Raw genomic sequence first — 20,979 nt, forward strand, 5'->3', positions numbered from 1 at the left:
GTCGGAACGAACACGTTCTGGCCGCCGGGCACTGCCCAAAGCGACGGCCGCCTCCAGACAAGCAGGGAGGCATCAGCACGCGGGCCAGCGAGTGCCTGCGTTACAGGCCGTGGAAATCGTCACAGTCAAAGCAAACAACAGCGCGTTCGCGTGCCTTTGTGTCTGTCCACCAGAAGGACGTGGAACAACAAATAAGGGTTCATCAGCACTTGTTTTCTTTTTTTAAGAGAAATAGTATCATAGTATCCCTCCCCCGCTTCCCCCCCCATCTCCCCCCCCCCCCCCAAAACGCCACTCAGTGAATTTAGGAGTTAAAGCAAAGAGATGCTTCCTTTAAAATCTTAAAGGCCCCACGTATCAGGTACTCCAGGCCAAAAATTATTTGCGGTGCTGATGTGGATCTCCTCCCTATCTGAATATACAAAGTATTATATGTTATATTGACATTCGGGCTAAATCTTTCCCTTATAAGGGGTTTGACATAAATAGCTTTTATTATGTAACTCTTCAATACAAGGGATACAACGCATTTCTTAAAGGTCCCAGCTGCTATTGTTATCGTTCGAGACATAAAACTGGAATCCCAACTTCCAATATCAAGTTTGAGCGCAAACCCTATAAAATCTATCTTGTCAGAATGTGCCAGAACCTCTAAGCCCTTCTCAGCTCAACAAATTGCAGCTGCCGCTCTGCCCTCGAGGGAGAGCCTCGACTTTGCGTGTGGCGCATTCACAGCAAACCGGTCCTGGTTCTCGCCCTGCCGCCGGGGCTGGCCGGGGGAAGGCGTAGGTTTAGATTAGCCGTGTCCTCCGCCGCTTGACAGGGTGACACGGGTCTGCAGGGCCGAGCCCGGGGCCTGGAGATAGGACCAGCCAGCAGGAATGCAGGGAATGTTTTTCTTCGGACTCTATCGAGGCACACAGACCGTGGGGATTCTGTCTGTGGTGACAGCCTTAACATTTACCAGAGCCTGGGACGCCGCTGTAGAAATGGCATTGCCCACCCCGAAAGTGAGAAGGTAACGTTTATTTTTGTATTTTTTTCCTCTCTCTCCCATATACAGACTGTAGAAAGACCACCAAGCGTGGGCCATTTTTTTTTTCCACCATGATGTACAATTCACATTTGTTAATCAAAAAAAAAGTACCCGGGGTCATCCACCTAGACTTTTTTTTTTTTTTTTTTCTTCTTCTTCTTCTTAAACAGGAAACGGGTTTCAGATGTTTATATGTTAAAAAGTAAGGCTACTAATCTGTTTAGCCATTTACCAGATCCTGGCGAACTCCCCCCTACATGTTAATGTTCAGACTCCATAGAATGACGTTCATTTTATCCCGCTCGTAATTGAGAATGAAAAAACAAAATCTTTCAAGAGTCACCTGCTTTTTGGGGACGGTTCCAGGAGAGGTTAAAATAAACGAATCTGGTGGTTTAGTGAAACCGTGCTTGTGGGGGCCATGGCCAACGTGTCCGCGTTTGAAAATTCAACTTTCTCAGGCAATTCTTCACAACAGACCGCGGTCACATGCGTTTTCGTGTATCTGTGGAGACATCCTATTTAGACTCAGGACAGAGGTTTCCAAAGACACACAGTTAGGAAATCTGCAGCAAAGGCAAAAGCTGTTCTTTTAAAACACCCGACCTTTTTCTTCGAATCCGCACGACATTTTCCATGGCGCTTCTCGATACTAGGCTGTAAATGGTAACGGAGAAAAACCGTTTTCCCAGGGAGTCCATGGTCACTTGAAAGGATTTCGGCCTGATGTTTAGAAATCAAGATTTTTGTTTTATGGCTGGAATTTTCTTTTTCTCGCCCCAGGGCTGATCACTTCAAACAGTCTCACTGCTGGTGAGAACGTGGCCGTTTAGTGTGGCAAAATGATGATACTTCTCTGTGGTGGGAGGTTCGTGTATTTACAATCCGGGAGAAAGGAGCACAAACAGGGGAAGTTTGAATGCTTTTTTGGTGAATTTGTGAGTGTGCGAATCACTGGCTGAAAAGGCTGTTTTAAATGTAGGACTCAAAACAGAAGGAATTGTATCATTTGTGAAACCTGGGTCTGACGGCCCCTACTCTTTATCCGTCTGTGTTTGACCCAATGTTTTCCGTCTGCAGATTGTGTAAGGAGGAAAACTGTGGCTTCTGGAGACATTTTTGTCAAGGAGAGAGAAATAGTAAATTGAAATGAGCTCTTAAAAGCAGCCCAGTATCCCTGAATCGGCGAGAAGGGTATTTGTAAAAATTAAAACATAGGCAAAGAATCATTCTCAATTCCTCTGCGAGCATCCTTGCCTGCCTCCACGCCAATATATACATTGATATAATATTCTATGAGGCAAAAATACAGTTGTTTGCTTTTTCACCAGACTTATCAGAAGTGGCTGGAGAACAGATGAGTGTAAGTGTGAAAATAGACGTGTAATCGATGTCCAAGCTCCTTTCCAGTGAGGATGGGAGGGATCGGATTAAACACAAAATGCGTATTTTTTTGGCAAACAAAAAAGCCATTTTGATTGCTTGGGGCATGTTTTAATCACGGCTGCTCCAGGATGGGTGTTAGGACCTCCTGGCGCAAACCCAGTGACAAACACTAACAATCGTGCCGGCACTGAATGTGAGCAGAAGTCGAGGAAAGCGGCAGAGCCTTCTGTCGAGTGGGTCCCTCCGAGTGTAAGCACCCTAGCCGAGGCTGCTCCACTCAGAGCAAACCCCCACCAACCCCAGCTCGCTCTCCAGAACGTGTCTGCCGTACCCAAGGTCCCGGAATCTCGCCCAAGAAAAGAACAGCTTCAGGGGCCCTTTGGCAAGCACCAGGGGGCTAAAAAGGGCAGAGAGGAAGCCTGGGACGACATCTACGCAGCGTCCAAGAGGCCAAAGAACCAACGGACAGAAGAAGGCACTACTCTGATGAGGGGGCACAGACCCCGTGCCGGGAAATTTCCCACGTGGGGCAGGACGCAGGGCATCGGGTTGGGGCTTCCTCGGCCGGCCTGTGTGACCATCACAGGAGACGACCCACTTTGCCTCAGTACTTTTTTTTTTTTTTTTTTTTTTTTTTGACCGTCTCTCTGGGCCCTGGGTCACCAGGAACAGAAAAATGCCAAAGTCTGCAAATGCAGGGCAATCGCCGTGTCAGCCCAGAGCTGAGATGTTTCCCAAACGAACACCTGGACGGCGTAAATCACCCCGGCGGTAAACACTTCAGGCCGGCGCAGGCCGCAGGCTGGCGGGCGGCACCCTCCCACCCGGCCGGGGTCCATAAACCAGGCGCTGGCCCGCAATCATAAACGTCCCTCTCACCGAGAAAGACCCCTCCCGGGATGGGAGCAGAGCCCCTTCGCAGAGGCCACTCAGATAACCGACTGCCCTCGCCGCTGGCCGGCTTACCCTGGGCTGGTATCTGGAGCACAGTCAGAGGTCTGTGTCGTTACGGATGGCCAGGCCCACGGGCGTCAAGGTGGCCGTTTTCAAAGGCAGTGTGCAAAGGTAAGACCTAAAAAACAAACAAACAAAAGTCTTGTGTTTTAAACATTGACAATAAAATCTGAAAAACAGCGACAGTAATAACCGAAACATTTCTGTGGAGGGTCCCCAAAGTTAGTAGAAATCCAAGTGTCCTTCCCTCCTTTAAAACATAGCGAATTGAGATGTTAAATCTTCTCCGTGCTATCCTGGAATCCCCGACCCTTGACGGAGGACCCTGCATCTGGCGTAAGCGATGGTTATAAAGATCCCTGAACGGGGGAAGCGGCTGGCGGACAGAACACATCGCCCGAAAGGTCACCTCCTCGGGAATTGCCTTACATTCTGATGCTCTCCTTTAAGAAGAGAAATCTCTCCTTATAATTATGTGCTTAGGGGGAGTCTTTTAAACGACACGTTCCTCCGTCAACGGCACAGTTGTCCGCTTTGTAAAAGCGGCCTGCGGCGTAGGCTTTTCATGGCGCTGTTCGTTTCTCCCCACGGCCCGGACCAGAGACGCGGAGGGAACCCGAGAGCAGTTCCCCTGCCTCCGGGATCAACTCTGCACCAAAGAAAAATAACCCGGAGAAATTATTCCTCAGCCAGGAACGAAGGAGGCCAGGATCAGATGGTTGCTGATCAGAGCAAATATTTAAACTGGATAAGTCAAGTCGAGCATTATTAAATAAAGCTTGTTTAATATGTCTCAAACAGAAAATGTCTTTTGAGGAGGGTTTTAGACGTGGGACTAGAAATCTGGCTGGGTGCATGTCTTGAGGCTTAATTGGTGTGCCCGGGGTTGGTGTTCTGCAGACAGAAGCACGCTGTTCCTCCACGAATTGGGGTCCCCGCCCCCCTCCCCTGCCCGCCGCCCCGTCGTCCTAAAACGAAAGCAGGAAAGGTCTTAGGTAGCTGTTGAAAACGGTTAATGCAACACAATGCGCATGAGGCCGCTGACCCACGTTTTCACGTGGATGCATCAGACAAAGTGTAGCCTGGCCACCTTGGGGACGGGGGTGACGGGCCACGGGCGAGATCACCCGTGTGCACAGCCACGTTTTCCCAGCACGGTGCAGCGGGCAGCCGCTGACCCGTGCTCCCGCCAAACCTAAAACCACTCTCTGATGGGTTTTACAAGATTTACATTTTTCTGATGTATTTAGAGGACGCCAGATGTCTACGTTCAAATGAAAAAAAAAAATCATTGGGAATATAAGATCCCGCCCCTTCCCCACATTTGCTCGCTCATGACAGACGCCGGGTCTGTGTGCGTGTGCCGGCCAATTCAGAGCCGGGTCTGGGGTCTCCGCAGAGGGTCGGGAGGGGAGTTGGGTGTGTGTGACCAAGGGCGCGTCTTTCTTTCCGGGCCACGTTTTCTCCTTCTGTGAAAAGGGTGGGGGCTGGCCACGTGCTGAGGCTCGTGCCCCCCGCTGAGAGTCTTTGCACTTCTCAGCGACCGCACCCGGAACCAGCTCGAAGCCGGACCTCAGAGAGCAGGCTGAGTCCCTCCCGTGCCCCAGCGGACACGTGTGCCTGGGCGGGGGAGTTACCCCTTGTCTTTCTTCCCTCACCCCCAAAGTGATCTTTATATTCACTTAAAGGTTTTCGTTGTCAATGGACTGGACACGGATCGGACGGGGCACCCGGGACCCACAGCCCCCGTCTGATTCATCTGCCTGAGATGTAGTCACGCACATCGTCAGACCCTACGGATTCCCTTCCTAAAAAACCCCATGTCGCCCAGGGCCCTTCCTCGGGAAATCTGATTCCCTTTATCCCCAACACGGACAGACGGGCCGTCTACTTTTCGGCTCAGACCCACGGCCTGACCCTTCCGGCTAAGTCACCCTGGGCAGCAGCGTAGGCGGTGAAGGAAAACGTCCGGCAATGCGGCAGCAAAGCCTTGGTGCCGAGACCGTGGGAGCGGTCCGGCACCCCCGGCTGCCGTGCCTGTTCCCGGACAGGTGCCGCTGCCCCCTTCTTAGCGGACACCTGTGCATGCCGCCCGCAGGGACGGTGGCCCCGGCGACGGCCACGGAGCCTCAGGGCAGGACGGCAGGCAGCCCGACAGCGGCTTCTGTGCTCAGCTTTCCGGAGCCCTCGTCAGGCCGGAGGGGACGGGACAGCTGGGAATGCGTTGGTGGGGAGGCGCTCAGAGGGTGGCCTGGACTCTGGGTGGACGGGCAGGGGCCCAGGGGACTGAGGCCAGCACTGGAGCAGGGCTGCTGTGGAAGAACCCCACGTGCCGCTCCGGCTGGGTCAGTGAGAGCGGCTGGGGAGCCTGGCCGTCGCTCCCAGCAGGGCAGTGGCAGCCCCTCCACCCCCTGAGCATCAAAGCAGGAAGCCCGGGGGTCTGGAGAGGCACCATCTGCAAGACTGGACGTGTGGCCGGCCTGGGACACGGCGGGGGGAGGGGTGACGGATGGGCCGGGTGGGAGGGGAGAAGAAAGCTGTGGGGTCAGGGACGTGTGGTGAGGAGCAGAAGGAGGAAAGTCCACTAGGGGCAGGGTCCACCTGCCCTCCCCTCCCCTTCACCGTCTGGCCGCAGCTCGTCCCCTGCTGCTCCCACCCTAAGCCTCCCACCCCGCCCCCTGGCGGCTCTCAACCCTGACTGTCCCTGATGGTCCCCTAGAAAGCTTTGACGGTGCGGATGCCTGCACCCCCAGAGATCGGGGAGGCCTCAAGCTGGGCAGGGGTCCCCACCAATGTTTTTACTGGCTCCCAGGGGTTCCGTGAATAGTCAGGGACTGAGACCGCTGTCCTGACCCTAAACTTCCAGGTGCAGACTTCTTCTGTGAGCTTCCTCTTGTCTAACTGGACACGGCAGAGGCTTGGCTGTTGGTAACTCGCGCGCTGGAGACGCTGTGTGGATGGTGGGCCAGCCCTGGTCTGGGGATGCAGCATCGGTAAGGATGTCCGCGGCGTGCACACCGGGCTGGGCATCTGGGCGACCGAGGGGCCCCTCGTTAACTTGCACACCCCACTCCTGGCCCAGGGCCTAGCGTCCAAACTGAAAGAACAGGCAGGTTCTGAGCCCAGAGTGGGACTTCCACAAAGCTCTCTCGAATCTTCGCGTGGCTCTCTCTTCCTTGGTAAAGGTAGCAGGACAAAATAAAAACAAAATTCTAAATTTTTCTGGGAAAAAAAAAAAGTAAATCTTGATGAACTGGAACGTACAGCCCAGTTACCTGTTCTAAGTAACCCTGATGTTCCGTTGGCCCCTTGTAAATCGCAAGCCTCCTTCATGACACTTCGCGTAGAGTATCGAGAAGTCCAGACACCGTCGGGGAGCCTCACGCGGCCTCATTCATGGCAACACCCTATGGGGCGCGTGTTACTTTGTGCCCATTTCGCAGATGGGGTAAGTGGAGGTGACCTCCCTGAAGCACACAGGTAGTTTGTGCCAGAGCTGGGGTGGGAACCCCGTCGGCAGTGCGGGGAAGAGAGGCGGGCGCCACAGCCGGAAGATGGAATGTTATCTCGGAGAGCCTCTCGGACGGTGTCAAAGCAGCAGGCCGGCCCCACCAGCTCTGCTCCTCTCCGTGGGGCGCTCTTGCCTCTGAGGGCCTCCGTTTGCTGCCCCACAAGGTGGGGCTCAGCTGGGGTGGCCCCGCACACGCGCAGCCTGCCCTCCACAGGCAGGAACGCGCGGCCACCTTCCTCCTCCGTCGGGCCTCCCGTGGGGCTGGTGACGGGCTGGGGTCTGTTTGTTCTCAGGGAAGGAAGAACCCTTTCTGGAAATGCCAAGCCTCTCTTTGCCGAGACAAACCTCGGGGCTTGACACAGAAAGAGAGTGAGGCAGGCTCGGGAAGGAGGCAGGAGCTCCGGCTGGCCCAGCGGACCCCCGCCCCTCTGACACGGCTCCGGCCTCCGTGCGAGTGGTGGGAGGGCACGCGGCCCCTCCCTACGAGGAGATGGGAGCCAGCCCTGTCCCTGCTTCTCCATGGGGCTGTGGCTTCTGCAAAGCCAGGGCCCGGCCAAACTGCCTCCCGCAGCCTCTGACCCCAGAGGCCAGGCCCCCCTCTAGTCGGTGGGCCCAGAAGCCTCCCCTATGCCCTCTAAGCCCTGCCCACCTGACCTCAGCTCTGGGACCCCCCCGCCCCCCATCTCCAGGCTGTAAAAGGGGGCTCCTCCTGCCTCTGAAGTGTGGCTGTGAGAATTATGTGAGGCAATGATCCATGCTTGTAAAGGGCCAGCCCAGAGCCTTCCAGAACCTTCCGCAGAGTCACAGCAATAAGAAACAAACAAACAGCCCAAGTGGGGCGCCGGCCCAGAAAGAGCTCATCCCCGCACCAACCAGAGGAGGTAGGGACCACCTAGGATGCATTTTTCAGATGCAGATACTGAGGCACGGAGCAGTTAGGAGTTTACCCACGCGCGTGGAGCGGACATTGGAACCCAGGAGGTCTGGCTGAGGGCCGTCAGCCTCTATAGTCTCTCCATACACTTGACAGATGGGAGCTATGATTATTACTGGGGGAGGGCGGGTTGATCATTATTTGTTTTTTAAAACACTTTTAATTTGGGGATCAGTACAGACGCACACACAGTTGTAAGGAATAATTTGGGAAGATCCCTGTATACCTTCCGGCCAGTTTCCCTCAGGGGTGACGCCCTGCATAGCTTCGGCATGAGGTCACAACCGGGATGTGACGTCAGCACAGCCGACCGCGTTATTCAGGCCAAAGGGGAGCAGGGCTCCCAGGAAAGTGAGGTGTCTGCTCAGACCCCATGGCCCTCCACTCGGTACCCCTCGCCCTGCCCTCCTTTTCCTGAACATGACCTGACGTTTGCGGGTCTGTTTACGCTCCCCCAGAGACGCAAGTTGCGGGAGGTCAGAGATTTGCCCGTGTCGTTCGCTGCTGTATCCCCTGCGTGGAGAACAGTGCCTGTCACGTCCGGCCTTAGTACATAGTTTTGAATGGACGGGTGAGTGAATGATGCTTCCTCACGGGGCCACATGAGCTCCCTTTTAAAAACACCTATAAACTGGGCTCAGTGCTCCCGACCTGCAGGGTGTGGTGACATCAGGGCAACCCGAGACCTGTCGAGAGTCTAGCCCTTGGTGTCCAGGGGGGTCTCGGCACGGTGGCTGGGGCTGTGCTCCCTCTCCTACCCGGGGAAGCTTCCCCCTGCCCCTCCAGCCTGTGTCGCTGACCTGACCGTTCTGGGAGTCTCACTGCCGCCCTCCCTCCGGGGTCTCTGGGGTTTGTCAGGCCCTGTAAAGGGCCTGTGATCTTTCAACAGTTAGAGCATCGCCAATAAGAGGTTTGCTTTGCGGCACTTGAAGGAGGAGGGCTTTCTGGAGGGTGGCACGGGTCTTAAGTACCCTGAAGTCTGCTAATTCGGCTCGCTTGGAATAACAGACATTTAACACCTTCCACTGTTCTGGGCCTGGGCCCCAGAGCCCTGCTGGGACTGGGGGCCGCCAGTTCCTCCGGTTCACAGGGGAGGCCGCTCTCCTCAGCACCAGGTCTGAGACCCGGTCTCCGCCTAGCAAGCTTACCAAACCCGAGGGATCTCCACACCCCACACCTGCCTCCTTGGAGGAGGAAGCTGGGCGTGGGATCACGTAGTGTCAACAGCCCCTTAAGCGATAATCCTAGACGTACTTGCCCCTCACGCCTTTTCTTATATTTGCCGTTTCAGTTCCTGACGAGTGGGGGATCTGAAAACCACCACATTTCTTCCTATTGTAAAGTAAGTGTCTTATGTTTATTATAAAACAAAACATTCAGTATAGAAAGCTGATTAAGAAAGGGAAACACTTAAGGAATAATTTCTTGATTATCCATAACCCTGCCATTCGGGGATTAGCCACTTTACGCATTTTGCTGTATTTTCTCTCTCTTTCTCTCCGTTTCTGTATATGTGTATAACACAGTTAGAATGATATAATTTTAGATCCTGTTTTCCCCATAACCACTGTATCATGAAATGTTTCTGTTCCTTTAAAATATCATTGGGGAACATGTATATTTAAAAATAATTGTCTTTTAACGTTTATTTATTTTTGAGAGAGAGAGAGAGAGACAGAGCACGAGTGGGGGAGGAGCAGAGAGAGAGGGAGACACAGAATCGGAAACAGGCTCCAGGCTCCGAGCCGTCAGCCCAGAGCCCGACGCGGGGCTCGAACCCCCGGACCGCGAGATCGGGACCTGAGCCCAAGTCGGACGCCCAACCGACGGAGCCGCCCAGGCGCCCCAGAACACGCACATTTTAAAACTGAAACACCGAACCCTGTTGTGGACCACAAGGAAGATGCTTCCGCAGAGTGAGCAGGAACGCCAAGACAGCACGCAGCCCGTCCTACTCCTGACCGACACGGGGGCTGCCGCTGGACGGGCACCTTCGTACACGAGGATGTGGACGCAGATCCTTGGACGCGAGTCGTGTGTGTGTGTGTGTGTTTCCTGCGGTAACTTCCCGGTGCAGGAGCCACAGCTCAGGGGGTGTGGACGCTTCTAAGCTCCTGCGTGTATACTGACAGAGTCACCGCGTGGAGAGGCTGTAAAGTCACGGACCCGTCCCCCAGCTGTGCACGCAAGCGCCTGTATCTTTCCACCTTGGTGTTCAGACCTTTGCCTTGTTCTTTTGTTTTTTGGGTTTTGGTTTTGCTAATTTAAGGAGCCAGGACTTGGAGTCACCACTGTGGTTCTGAGACACCTGACTTCACTTCTGAACACCTTCATCTGGTCCATTAGCTGCCACACTGGGAGACAGCAACTGCGGGGTGTTATGGGAACGGGGAGGCCGGCTCTCCGTCTGTGAGAGCATCAATTCCCTTTGCAGAGCTGAGGCATGGGGACAGGGGCCACCCCTCTGAACAGCTATCAATCGTGGCTGCCTGTGGGGAACTTGCTGGAGAGGCCAGCCCGGGGGCACAGAGACTTCTCGTGAGATTGTAGGTGGGAAGGATGGCTTGCAAACTCACCCCCTGTGGCTGAAAGAAGCTTGCCGTAAGGAGCCTGCCCCTTTTAAAAAACAAACACAAGAAATGGACCCTTTGAAGGGTCCGAACCCATGACATTCGGCACATTCACGGCATCGTGCAGTCGCCACCTCTGTGTGGTCCCCGGACATCTCTGTCGTCCCCAAAGACACCAGGCCCGTTCGCACTCCCCGTTCTCCGTAGGCCGGCCTGGAACCGCACATCGGCCCTCTGTCTCCCTCACTTGCCTCTTTGGGATATTTCACGGAAGTGGAGCCCCACAGCTTGCCAGCCTTTGTGTCTCCCTGCCCCCCGCATCACCGTTCCCAGCTGCTGCCTGCCGTGCCCGGGGCTCGTACGGCTGGGCGATAGGCCACTGCCTGGACGGACCGCGGTCTGTCCATCCAGTCCCCCACTGACGGACACTTGAACTGTTTGCAGCTTTGGGTTACGTCCGCAGCAGTGGGATTGCGGATCTCACGGACACTCCGGATTTAAGTTTCTGAGGAGCTGTCGGATGGTTTTCCACAGCCCCGCCCCTTCCACGTTCCCATCAGCAGGGCAGGGGGGTCCGATCTGTGTACAGAGGGAGAGATAACGGCTTATTCCAACAGCATCTTCCGGAGGCGCCGTCCTGCCTTCTTGGTCCACGTAACAATCCCAGCGTGGCACTCCCGTGCTGTCACCTGGCCGGCGGTCTATTTGAGACCCTTGGCAGGCCACAGCCCCCTTAACGTTCTGAGGCCTCCACGTCCTGGCTATGCCTCCGCCCCTCCCGCCTCAGTTTCCTCCCTTAGGAAACGACAGCCCCGTGCCAGGCGTGTGGTGGCGCCTCGTAATGACGAGCTGTGAGGTCCCATCCAGGAGGCACGTGGGGGGCCGTCAGAGGCCGACCGAGGGACCCCCGAGCCTGTGCGGTTTCACCAACTCACTACGTTGCCATCGATAATGCGAAACAGACGATTAGAACCACATCTGAGCACGACTGACAAGTGCCTCTAATACATTCAGAGATGGCCAGAGGGGGTGGGTCTGAGCCACGCTGGTTCCAGTGTCCCTGTGACAGAGAGGACGGTGTGGCCGTCAGGGGGGACCGGATGCCCCACCTCTGTGGCCTAGCAGGCTCCGTATAAAACCTTCAAGGGCTAAATAAATGCAGTAATTTACAGAGAAGAGGCCTCCCAGGGCTGCCTCTGGCACTGAGGCCTGAGGACCAGGCCAGCATCTGTCTTCTCGGGTGACGTGTTCCTGTCAACAGTCACCCTAGCGGGAACAGGACCCAGCAAGACAGTGTGGCACCCTCCCTTCCGCTCTGTGTTCTTCTTGGTGGTGAAGGGGAGGGGGCAGCTGCAGGGCTGCAGGGCTGCAGGGCGTCAGGGGAGGGCAGGAGAGGGCAGGAGAGGGAAGGAGAGGGAAGAGGGAGGGCAGTGCTGCAGGACAGGGAAGGGCAGGGGAGGGCAGTGCTGCAGGGCTGCAGGGCAGGGGAGGGCAGGGGAGGGCAGGGCTGCAGGACAGGGAAGGGAAGGGGAGGGCAGTGCTGCAGGGCTGCAGGGCAGGGGAGGGCAGGGGAGGGCAGGGCTGCAGGGCTGCAGGGCAGGGGAGGGCAGGGGAGGGCAGGGCTGCAGGACAGGGAAGGGAAGGGGAGGGCAGTGCTGCAGGGCTGCAGGGCAGGGGAGGGCAGGGGAGGGCAGGGCTGCAGGGCTGCAGGGCAGGGGAGGGCAGGGGAGGGCAGGGCTGCAGGACAGGGAAGGGGAGGGCAGGGAAGGGAAGGGGAGGGCAGTGCTGCAGGGCTGCAGGGCAGGGGAGGGCAGGGGAGGGCAGGGCTGCAGGGCTGCAGGGCAGGGGAGGGCAGGGGAGGGCAGGGCTGCAGGACAGGGAAGGGAAGGGGAGGGCAGTGCTGCAGGGCTGCAGGGCAGGGGAGGGCAGGGGAGGGCAGGGGAGGGCAGGGCTGCAGGGCTGCAGGGCAGGGGAGGGCAGGGGAGGGCAGGGCTGCAGGACAGGGAAGGGGAGGGCAGGGAAGGGAAGGGGAGGGCAGTGCTGCAGGGCTGCAGGGCAGGGGAGGGCAAGGGAGGGCAGGGCTGCAGGGCTGCAGGGCAGGGGAGGGCAGGGGGAAGGCAAGGGAGGGCAGGGCTGCAGGGCAGGGAGGGCTCAGTTGTCTCTCCCCAGTTGTCCTGGCTCCCTGAGGCCTACGGGATCAGAGCCGAGTCCCCCGGAAGTCCAGACTCCCTCAGGGACGCAGGGCTGAGTGTGGCACAAAGCCTCGCAGGCCCAGAGCGAGCAGGATGGGAGTCTGGACCCGCAGTCCAGGCAGGTGGGCTTCCAAGGAGCGCGGGGCACACGCCCTGGCCTTGCACGGAGGTCCGGTTCTAGAGCATGCTCTTTTCAGCACGCTGTGATCTCGGGCAAATCTCACATCTCTCCAAGGGGTACATTTGTTTCAATTTTATCTTTGTATCTGAGAGAGAGGGAGAGAGAGAGAGAGAGAGAGAGAGAGAGAGAGAGAGAGAGAGACAGAGCGCTAGCAGGGGAGGGGGACAGGGTGGGGGGAGAGAGAATCTTAAGCAGGGCCCACGATGAGCCGGGCTCGGTCCCACAACCCTGGGATCGTGGCCTGAGCGCAAATCAAGAGTCGACGCTTAACCAACTGAGCCACCCGGGTGCCCCAAGGGACCCATTTTTATCTACAAGACAAAGACGTAGCAATTTTCACCTGCCAGGGTGGTGAAATGAAACAAACACAACTTTCGTTGATAGGCATAACTAATTTCGCGGATGTGAGAAGGGGGCGTGTTTGGCCAGCGGCGTCCAATGCAAATAGAACTCAAGCCCCACACGTAATTTAAAATTTTCTAGCGACCGCGGTAAACACGATGTAGAAAGAAACAGGCGGAACTGATTTTAAAATCCCTTCACCCAGTATGCCCAACACGTTATCCTGTAATTAATGGGAAGGTGGAGATGTTTAAAACTCCTGTGCACTGACCCCTCAAAATATGGCAGCACATCTCAGTTCAGACCAGCCACGCTGCCAGGGCTCAGGAGCCACGTGCGGCTGTGCAGCGTGTGTCTAGAACCATCCTATTTCCCGGGCAAGGGGAGTCCCACCCGGGGGGGGGGCGGGGGGTGCCGTCTGCCATATCGCCAGTCTGTCCTGATTGGGCACTGGCTTCCCGAGGAGGCAGACAGTGCAGAGGTGGGGATCAGGTAGGCCCTTGCTCGTTCCACAGCTTTAGGGTTTGATACGTTTGGGGACGGGGTGAACTTAAAAATCTGTTTGCATATAAAGATGCAAATTTTAGCCAGAAGGATGCTCACTGCAGTGTCATCACAACGGGGTGGCTGTGAAATCAGCCAAGTGGCCGCAGGAATCGTCACCTCGAGGTTAACTGGTGACCTGGACAAGGCGGGGGTGGGGGTGGTGGTCAGTGACCGGGGGAGGGCGGAAGCCAGGCGAGTGGGTGAGAAGGCCGGCGATCCCATTTCTGTGTTTTAAGTAAGAAAACCTGGATCGACATCGACCAAAATGGTCACTGTCATCTCCGGCTGGTGGAGCACGGTGGGTTTTTGGCCTCCTCTTTTTTTTTATCTGTATGTTCCAATTTTCCTGTAACAAACGGCGTTAGTTGAGGAATATGTAAATTTTCAAAAATAAACGCGATATATTGGAATTGTAATAATTAACCTCCGCTTTCAGGGTGGGTAAAGGGAAAAGGAATCACTGACCACAGTTGGGGTGAGAAGGGGGGCTCTGTCTGATTTCTCTGAGGTTCCATGACACCGAGTGTCTGAAATCCCCACCCGACCCTTCCCCGAGATTCACCCCAATTTACTCGGTCCTCCGCGGGCATCCTGTTCCTATTAGACCGTAAGCAGCTTCAGGGGCCCGAAAAAGCTTCGCTGAACATCTACTAAATTCCTGGACCTGTCCATCTTTATTATTTTTTAATTTTTATTAAAAATTTTTTTTATTAACATTTATTTATTTTTGAGAGACAGAGTAAGACAGAGCATGAGCGGGGTAGGAGCAGAGAGAGAAGGAAACACAGAATCCGAAGCAGGCTCCAGGCTCTGAGCTGTCAGCACAGAGCCGGACGCGGGGCTCAAACCCACGGACCGTGAGATCATGACCTGACCCGAAGTCGGACACCGAAGCAGCCGAGCCACCCAGGCACCCCCGTCCATCTTTATTAAGATTAACGTTAATCCCGTCCTCCCGACAGCCACAGACAGGAAGGCACTCGCACCGTCCCCAGGTTACAGATGAGGAAGCCACGCATAGCAAGGGTTAAGTAACTGCCCGGGTTCACGCTCCCGGTGAACGACACGGTGCCTGGGTTCTGAAGCCGGACCGTCTACCTCTAGACCACATGCCCCTTCTCCTTGACTACACAGACCATGGCCCCTTCCTCTGTACCATGATGTAGACCATAGGCTCCTTCCTCTAAATCACACTTCTGGCTCCTGGCAGGGTGGACTCCATCCATATCTCTGACTCTTCTGTGCCTCCCTGGGGGTCCCAGCTTGGTGGGAGCCCAGTGTTGAACTGACCCTCAGCCGCCGCTGACCCACTGCAGCAAGAGCAGGTGTGTGCCTTCAGTGCTCTGCTTTGGGCCCGGAGCAAAATCAAGGGAGTCTTAGGATCAGGACTGGAGGACCTGTAAAAGGAGAAGTGTGAACAGCCAAGAAAATGAGCGTGTGTGTGTGTGTGTGTCTGTGTGTGTAGGCTGTGCGGGTATATTTTCGTGGGGTGGGAGCTGGAGAGGGGGCTGTTTAGTTTAGGCAAAGGCTCGAGCTGGTCCTTGCTGTTAGCAGGAAGCCCAAACGGGGAGCCAGGGAAAGACCCCAGGGATGCCGAGCGCCTCGGACAACGGCATTCCTCCCTTCTCATACCCAGGTCTTGTACGCTCACAAGAATTTGCAGGACACCGTGCCGTGCGGGTGCTGTGCTGGCCCAGGGTGCCTGGTAAGGACAGCCAACACTGACAGGGCCCCCCGGGAGCCGTCAGGAGCGGGCGCGTCTGAAGAACGTCACCTCTGCTAACTGCTGCAACGCCCTCACCTGCCCCCTGAGCTCCCAGCCCTGGCTGTCCCCAGGGCACCGAGGTGTGTGGCCAGAGTTCCACCTCCAGCACACACAGAGTGGCCGGTGAGCGCCGCCTCGCCTCAGCAGCTCCGCAGACTGCCTCCCAGGGAGAAGCAGGCCTTTGTGGGAGACGATGGGCTCCCTTTAAGGAAGAGACCCCGGGAGCCTTAAGACATGCTGCTACCCGGGCCGCCCGGACGTTCTGATCTCACTGGTCTGGGCGGGACCCGGGATCAGTCTGGGTTTTGTGTTTGTTTTTGGATCAACTCGGGTGATTCTCTAACCCTTTGCCACTCAGCAGGCGTCCCTGTCGCAAGAGTCCCGCTGGGTTTAACGCCCAGTGTCACTGTCTTGAAATTCATCACTGTTGAGCGGGGAGGGGCCTGGGGCTTCCTTTCGGCCCTGGGCCCCCGGGGGCTTATGCAGCCCCGCCTGGAGGGTTCTTCCTCCCACAGACCCAGGCTCCCAACTCACCACCTGAGGCCGGCCTGGGCTTTCTGGATGTTGTAAAATACAGATGGCGGCTTGTGGCGGCCCAGGTTATATAACACGAGGTAATCAATCCGACGAGTAAACACAGCGCAGACAATCAAAACCAGCCACAGTGCGAAACTGGGCAGAAGGCTGAGAGGCCGTGAGAGGCGGGGACAGGACCGAGGGCGGGACCAAGGACAGGACCGAGGGCCGCACCTCACCTGGGGCCTGACCCCCGCCCTCAGGGTTTGCTCCTTCACAGGGCTGATGGCGTTGCACCTCACCGATGCCTCCCCTCGCCTCTCCCTGCCCGGATGGTCTCTCTCCCTCCTCTGCTCCGCCAAGCTCCCCATTCCCTATAACCACCCATGGTGGCGGTGGTGGGAGGGCTGCTGGATGGTCCCCCAAAGTATGTCTACATTCTAATCCCTGCACCCTGTGGATGGGGCCTTGTTTGGAGAAAGGGTCTTTGCAGATGTGATTAGGTTAAGAATTGCAGAGGAGACCATCCTGAATGCTCTCCCTAGACCAGAGGGGAGGAGAGGCTGTGGAGGACAGGGACAGAAGAGGAGGGACTCGGTCACAAGCTGAGGGACGCCTGGGCCCCTAGGAATTGGAAGAGGCGGGAAGGATCCTCCCCTCCAGCCTTTGGAGCGAGGCCCTGTGACACCGTGAATTGGGGCCTTCGGGCCTCCCAAACCGGGAGAGAATAAATTGTTGTTGCTCTAATCACCTGGTTGGTGGCAATTATTTATGGCAGCTTCGTGAGCTCTCCCCCGCCTGCTGTAAGCCGGGCGAGGCTCTGTGTGTGCGCGTGCTGCTCACGGCCGTGGCCCCAGTGCCTTGACAGCGACAACCGGAGCCTCCGGGCCCCAGGGAGCGAGAAGCATTGCTCTGGTCCTCAAAGTGACCTGTGGGGCAGCAAACTGCCAGCAAAGCCCGGACCTCAGCTGCAGGCAGCCCGATGACTCCCGGGAGGGGTCCGCTCCTCTGACTCACACCCGGAGACCCTCACCCCAACCGCGAGTGCCCCAAGCCCTTGCCTTCCCAGCTGCCCAGCATGCGTGCTCCCCCTTACTGGGGCCCCAGGACGTGATGCTCAAGTAGATGCCCACGCTGGTCTCTGCGTCTTAATTTAGATCATCCTGCTGGATGGTTGTCCTGCCGACCATCTTCTTCGAGCCCCTCCCGATTCAGTCCTCCCTTCCCTGGCGGCCGACCTGCCTGGACTCCATCGTCCCACCCTGGCCTGTGCTCCCGGCTGGAGCTGGCAGCAGGGGCTCCGTGGACCACAGGACAGTGAGGGGAGGGAGGCTGGGTGCTCTCTGCTCCCTCCCCGCTGGGCCACCTCCACCTGGCGGGCGGTGTCCCTTGAGGTCACAGCTCCCGTTTGGGTCCTCTCCATGTGGACACCCTGCCATGATGTCACCTGTGTCTCCTCATCCCTACAGTCCCCTGCTGCTGCCTCCCATCCCTCCCCCAGGTCCACAGACCTTGCTCACACCTTGCAAATGTTGCTGTTGTTAAAGCCCCTTCAATTTATTTTTTGTTTAAGTTTATTTGTTTATTTTGAGACAGACAGCCAGAGAGAATCCCAAGCAGGCTTCGCGCTGTCAGCATAGAGCCCGACGTGGGGCTCAAACCCATGAACCGTGAGATCGTGACCTGAGCCGAAATCAAGAGTCGGATGCTTCACCGACTGAGCCAGCCAGGTGCCCCCAAACCCCTTCAATTTAAAACCCAGTTCGAGCGGCTGTTTATTTCCAGCCCAGCGAGACCTGGACTGATCCCGTGTCCCTAACCGGGCTATTACCGGTTACCCGCTGTCCACGCACCTGACGCCTACTGGAAGGTGGGGTTCTGCGTCCAGCTTACACCTCGGAGGAGCCACTCCCCGCTGGAACACGGGCTCGGGGAGCCCAGGGGCTTTGTCTTCCTTTTCCTGGAATTCCTGCTGAGATCATGGCAGAGTCGCCCCTAGTCGTACGAGAGGGTCCAGGGAGGTGGATCCCCCAGGGGTAACGTTTCGCAAAACGGCCGTACGAAGGTGCCAGCGGCGTCTCAATGCTGACGTCCCCACCCTGGTCACTCACATCACTGTCAGATCTACCCGTGGTCGTGCGCACGTGTGAGCTCACGTGTGCGCATGACATGGGTTGTGGGACGTGGGTCCTCCGCACGCGGTCGTGGCTCGGCACGTTTCCCTCAGCACCCGGAAGCTGTTAATCTGATTTCTCTGGAATTTGTATTCTAACCTGATTTCTTCAAGAGCCTCTTAAGACCTTATTTTGCGACGACTTTCCTCCCACTGCCAGAACCATGCCTGGCACGTGACAGAGACTCAAACGCCTTTACTGGCTGAGCATCGGGTGCGTTTCGTCCTCAGGACCCCCCGTTTGCGCGGACGGGGAAGCGGGGCTCAGGGCTGGGCTCACGCTCGGGGTCTGGAGGCCCCAGGGGCCGCAGTCTGGCTCCTGCTGTCCCTGCTGCACCCCGAGGGGCGGCACGGAGGGCATCTGGATGCACGGGGTCCCGGGCACCCCTGTTCAACCTCGGCGTCTTCCCCTCCGTCTGCGGGTCGTCCTTCCCACAGCTGTGCTGGGCGGCCGTCCTCCGAGCCCGTCCAAGGCCGATAAAAAGTGCCGGGCAGGACGCGGCGGAGCCTGGAGCCTGGCCGGCCTGATAACTGGCTTCGCTTTGATGTTTTTCAAGTTCAGAACGGACCCCGGGCCCCTTGGCCAGCGTTGCATGCTTGTTTATTTTTGTCGCCGTGTAGGCTTGTGTGATTTCCCCTTCCCAAGTGGGACAGCTATCATTATTGCTGTCATTACCCTATTGGAAACGTTGCTAAAGGCACTCTCCCGCTCCACCCCACCCCTCCTTCCAAGCGCCTGAGGAAGACCACCCACGACGTCAGACCTTCCCTCCATTTAATTTTAGTCTCAGGATGTAAGTTTGCAATTTCATCACAATTAAAAAAAAAAAAAAAAAAAAAAACAACCCAAAACCCAAAACGAGACTGGTTTTCCTACCCCAGACCTGTGGACCGTCCCTCCCTGACAGGCGGGCTCAGGAGCTGCCCGAGAGTCCCCAAGAACGGCGAGTTTTCAGGGCACGGGGACCCGGGAACGGTTTCGCAAGAAAACACGGAATACTGTCCTAAGTTACGTTCCAAATGCGTTAGATCAGAAAAAGACCGCTAAGCTGTGTTCTTCTCATAAATACCAGTGAATTAGTCAGAGGGCATGGGGAGTGCAGGGCACAGGAGAACCCACCACTTCCTCTCTGAGAGCACCCTGGGTCGGAATGTTCTAGATATTCAGGACACAGCTGCAAAGACCCTCACGGTAACTCTGAGATCCCCTGGCAGGGTTTCCCCGCACACTGCCCACCTAAACACAAGGTTTGTGTTTTATTTTCTTCCTTTCTTTCCTTTCTTACTTATCCTTTGTCCTCGTAAGTCCACGTCTGAAACACACGCGGAGTCCGTGTGCACTCGCGCACGCACGCACGCACACACACACACCCCCTGGGTGTTTCCCTCCCTCCGCTCCCAGCAGATTTCCTTTCTCAGCCTCTTGGAAAATGTTGGAATGGGGTTTGCCCGGAATGAGATTCAAATGGGCGATTTGGCCCAGGGATCTCGCAGGCTCCCACAACCCAGGTTTCTTTTCTTTGTCATATTCCCTGTCTCCTTTTATGGTTTGTTTCTTCCTTCGGAGCAGTAAAATAAATGTTTCCTCATCTACCTTCTGGGAGCACACTGGGGGAGAGGGATAAGCCTGTGTGTCAACCAACACCTACAGCCACAGTTTGGGGGTGAAAATGTTTTAGCTAAAGGAAAGGCCGTAGAAAGGAGTCTCAATCTATAAAACAATGCTTTAGCTCATCTTCAGTGAAGGAAAACCAAAGTCTAACCACAATGAGGCTGTTCTTCCAGTATCTCAGGGGCGCTAGGTGTGACCACACACTATACGCCCTACAAAACCTGGGGGGGGGCACCGTTCACCTGGGCGCGGTGCTTTGCCGTGGACTAAATGAGCAGTGTGTGTGCTAGAGTGAGGGTCAGGGGCTCTCACATGTAGCTGGCTGCAGTGGATGCAGGGCAAGCCGTTTGGAAAGACACGTGACGGTCGCTACCAAAATTTCGCATGCACTTTCTCCCGGACCCTGCAATTCCACTCTTCCGGGGTTTGCCCCACCATGAGAGGGCGCGTGCACTTTCAGAAGCCTGCAGGCACTGCGTGCGGGAGCAGAAGCCTGGACACAACCTAGACGTTCAGGCACCGGGGGTGAGTCAGTGAACCGGGATCCATCCCGAAAAGGACGGGTGCAGCCTTCAGAATAAAGAAGCAGATTCACAAAGGCAGTGATCCCTGGGACACGTCGCTCAGTGGGGGCCTCGGAGTGTGGAAGAGTCTGCATGCCGTCGCCTTCCCCCACGAGCTGGGTGGTGTCAGGCACCTTGGTTAACCTCCTTTGCCTCACTTTGTCCAACCGTAAAGTGGGGGTGATAACGGCACCCACCCTGCAGGGCTCTGGAGAAGGTTTCGCGAATCGGTATGTGTAGAACGTTTAGGGCACTGCTTGCACAGAGCATGGGCTGCACTATCATTAGTTATTATTACTTTATCATCACCATCGGCAGAAAGAGAGCGCATGGGCTGAGATAGGCATTGAAAGCCCCTGGAAGGGTAGCCAGAACCACAGGGGCCAGAGACACTGAGAGACTGAGGGCAGGGTCAAGTGCCGGAACACTTACTCCTAACATGTGGCTTTTGAATTTCTGTCAAGAATATTCGTTCTCTATTTTTTCAATACTCTTTATGTTTTTAAGTTTATTATTTTAAGGGAGGGAGGGAGGGAGAGAGCAGGAAGGGCAGAGAGAGGAGGAGAGAGAGGATCCCGCGTAGGCCCCACGCTGTCAACGCAGAGCCCAATGCAGGGCTCGAACTCACAAACTGTGAGATCGTGACCTGAGCTGAAGTTGGAGGCTGAACCAACCACCTAGGCACCCCTCTTTTTTTC

General features: G+C 56.3%; 1 long non-coding RNA gene across 1 annotated transcript; it reads left to right on the forward strand.

Annotated features, from left to right (window-relative positions):
• Positions 1-304: 304 nt before the first annotated feature.
• LOC131499276 (uncharacterized) lies at positions 305-16,680 on the forward strand. Its single transcript, XR_009255788.1, has 6 exons — positions 305-1,018; positions 6,243-6,369; positions 8,280-8,392; positions 9,113-9,163; positions 14,863-14,977; positions 15,207-16,680. It is a non-coding gene; the product is annotated as an uncharacterized LOC131499276 (long non-coding RNA).
• Positions 16,681-20,979: the final 4,299 nt, after the last annotated feature.

Source organism: Neofelis nebulosa, chromosome 17 (genome assembly GCF_028018385.1).
Source record: "Neofelis nebulosa isolate mNeoNeb1 chromosome 17, mNeoNeb1.pri, whole genome shotgun sequence".
NCBI lineage: Eukaryota > Metazoa > Chordata > Mammalia > Carnivora > Felidae > Neofelis > Neofelis nebulosa.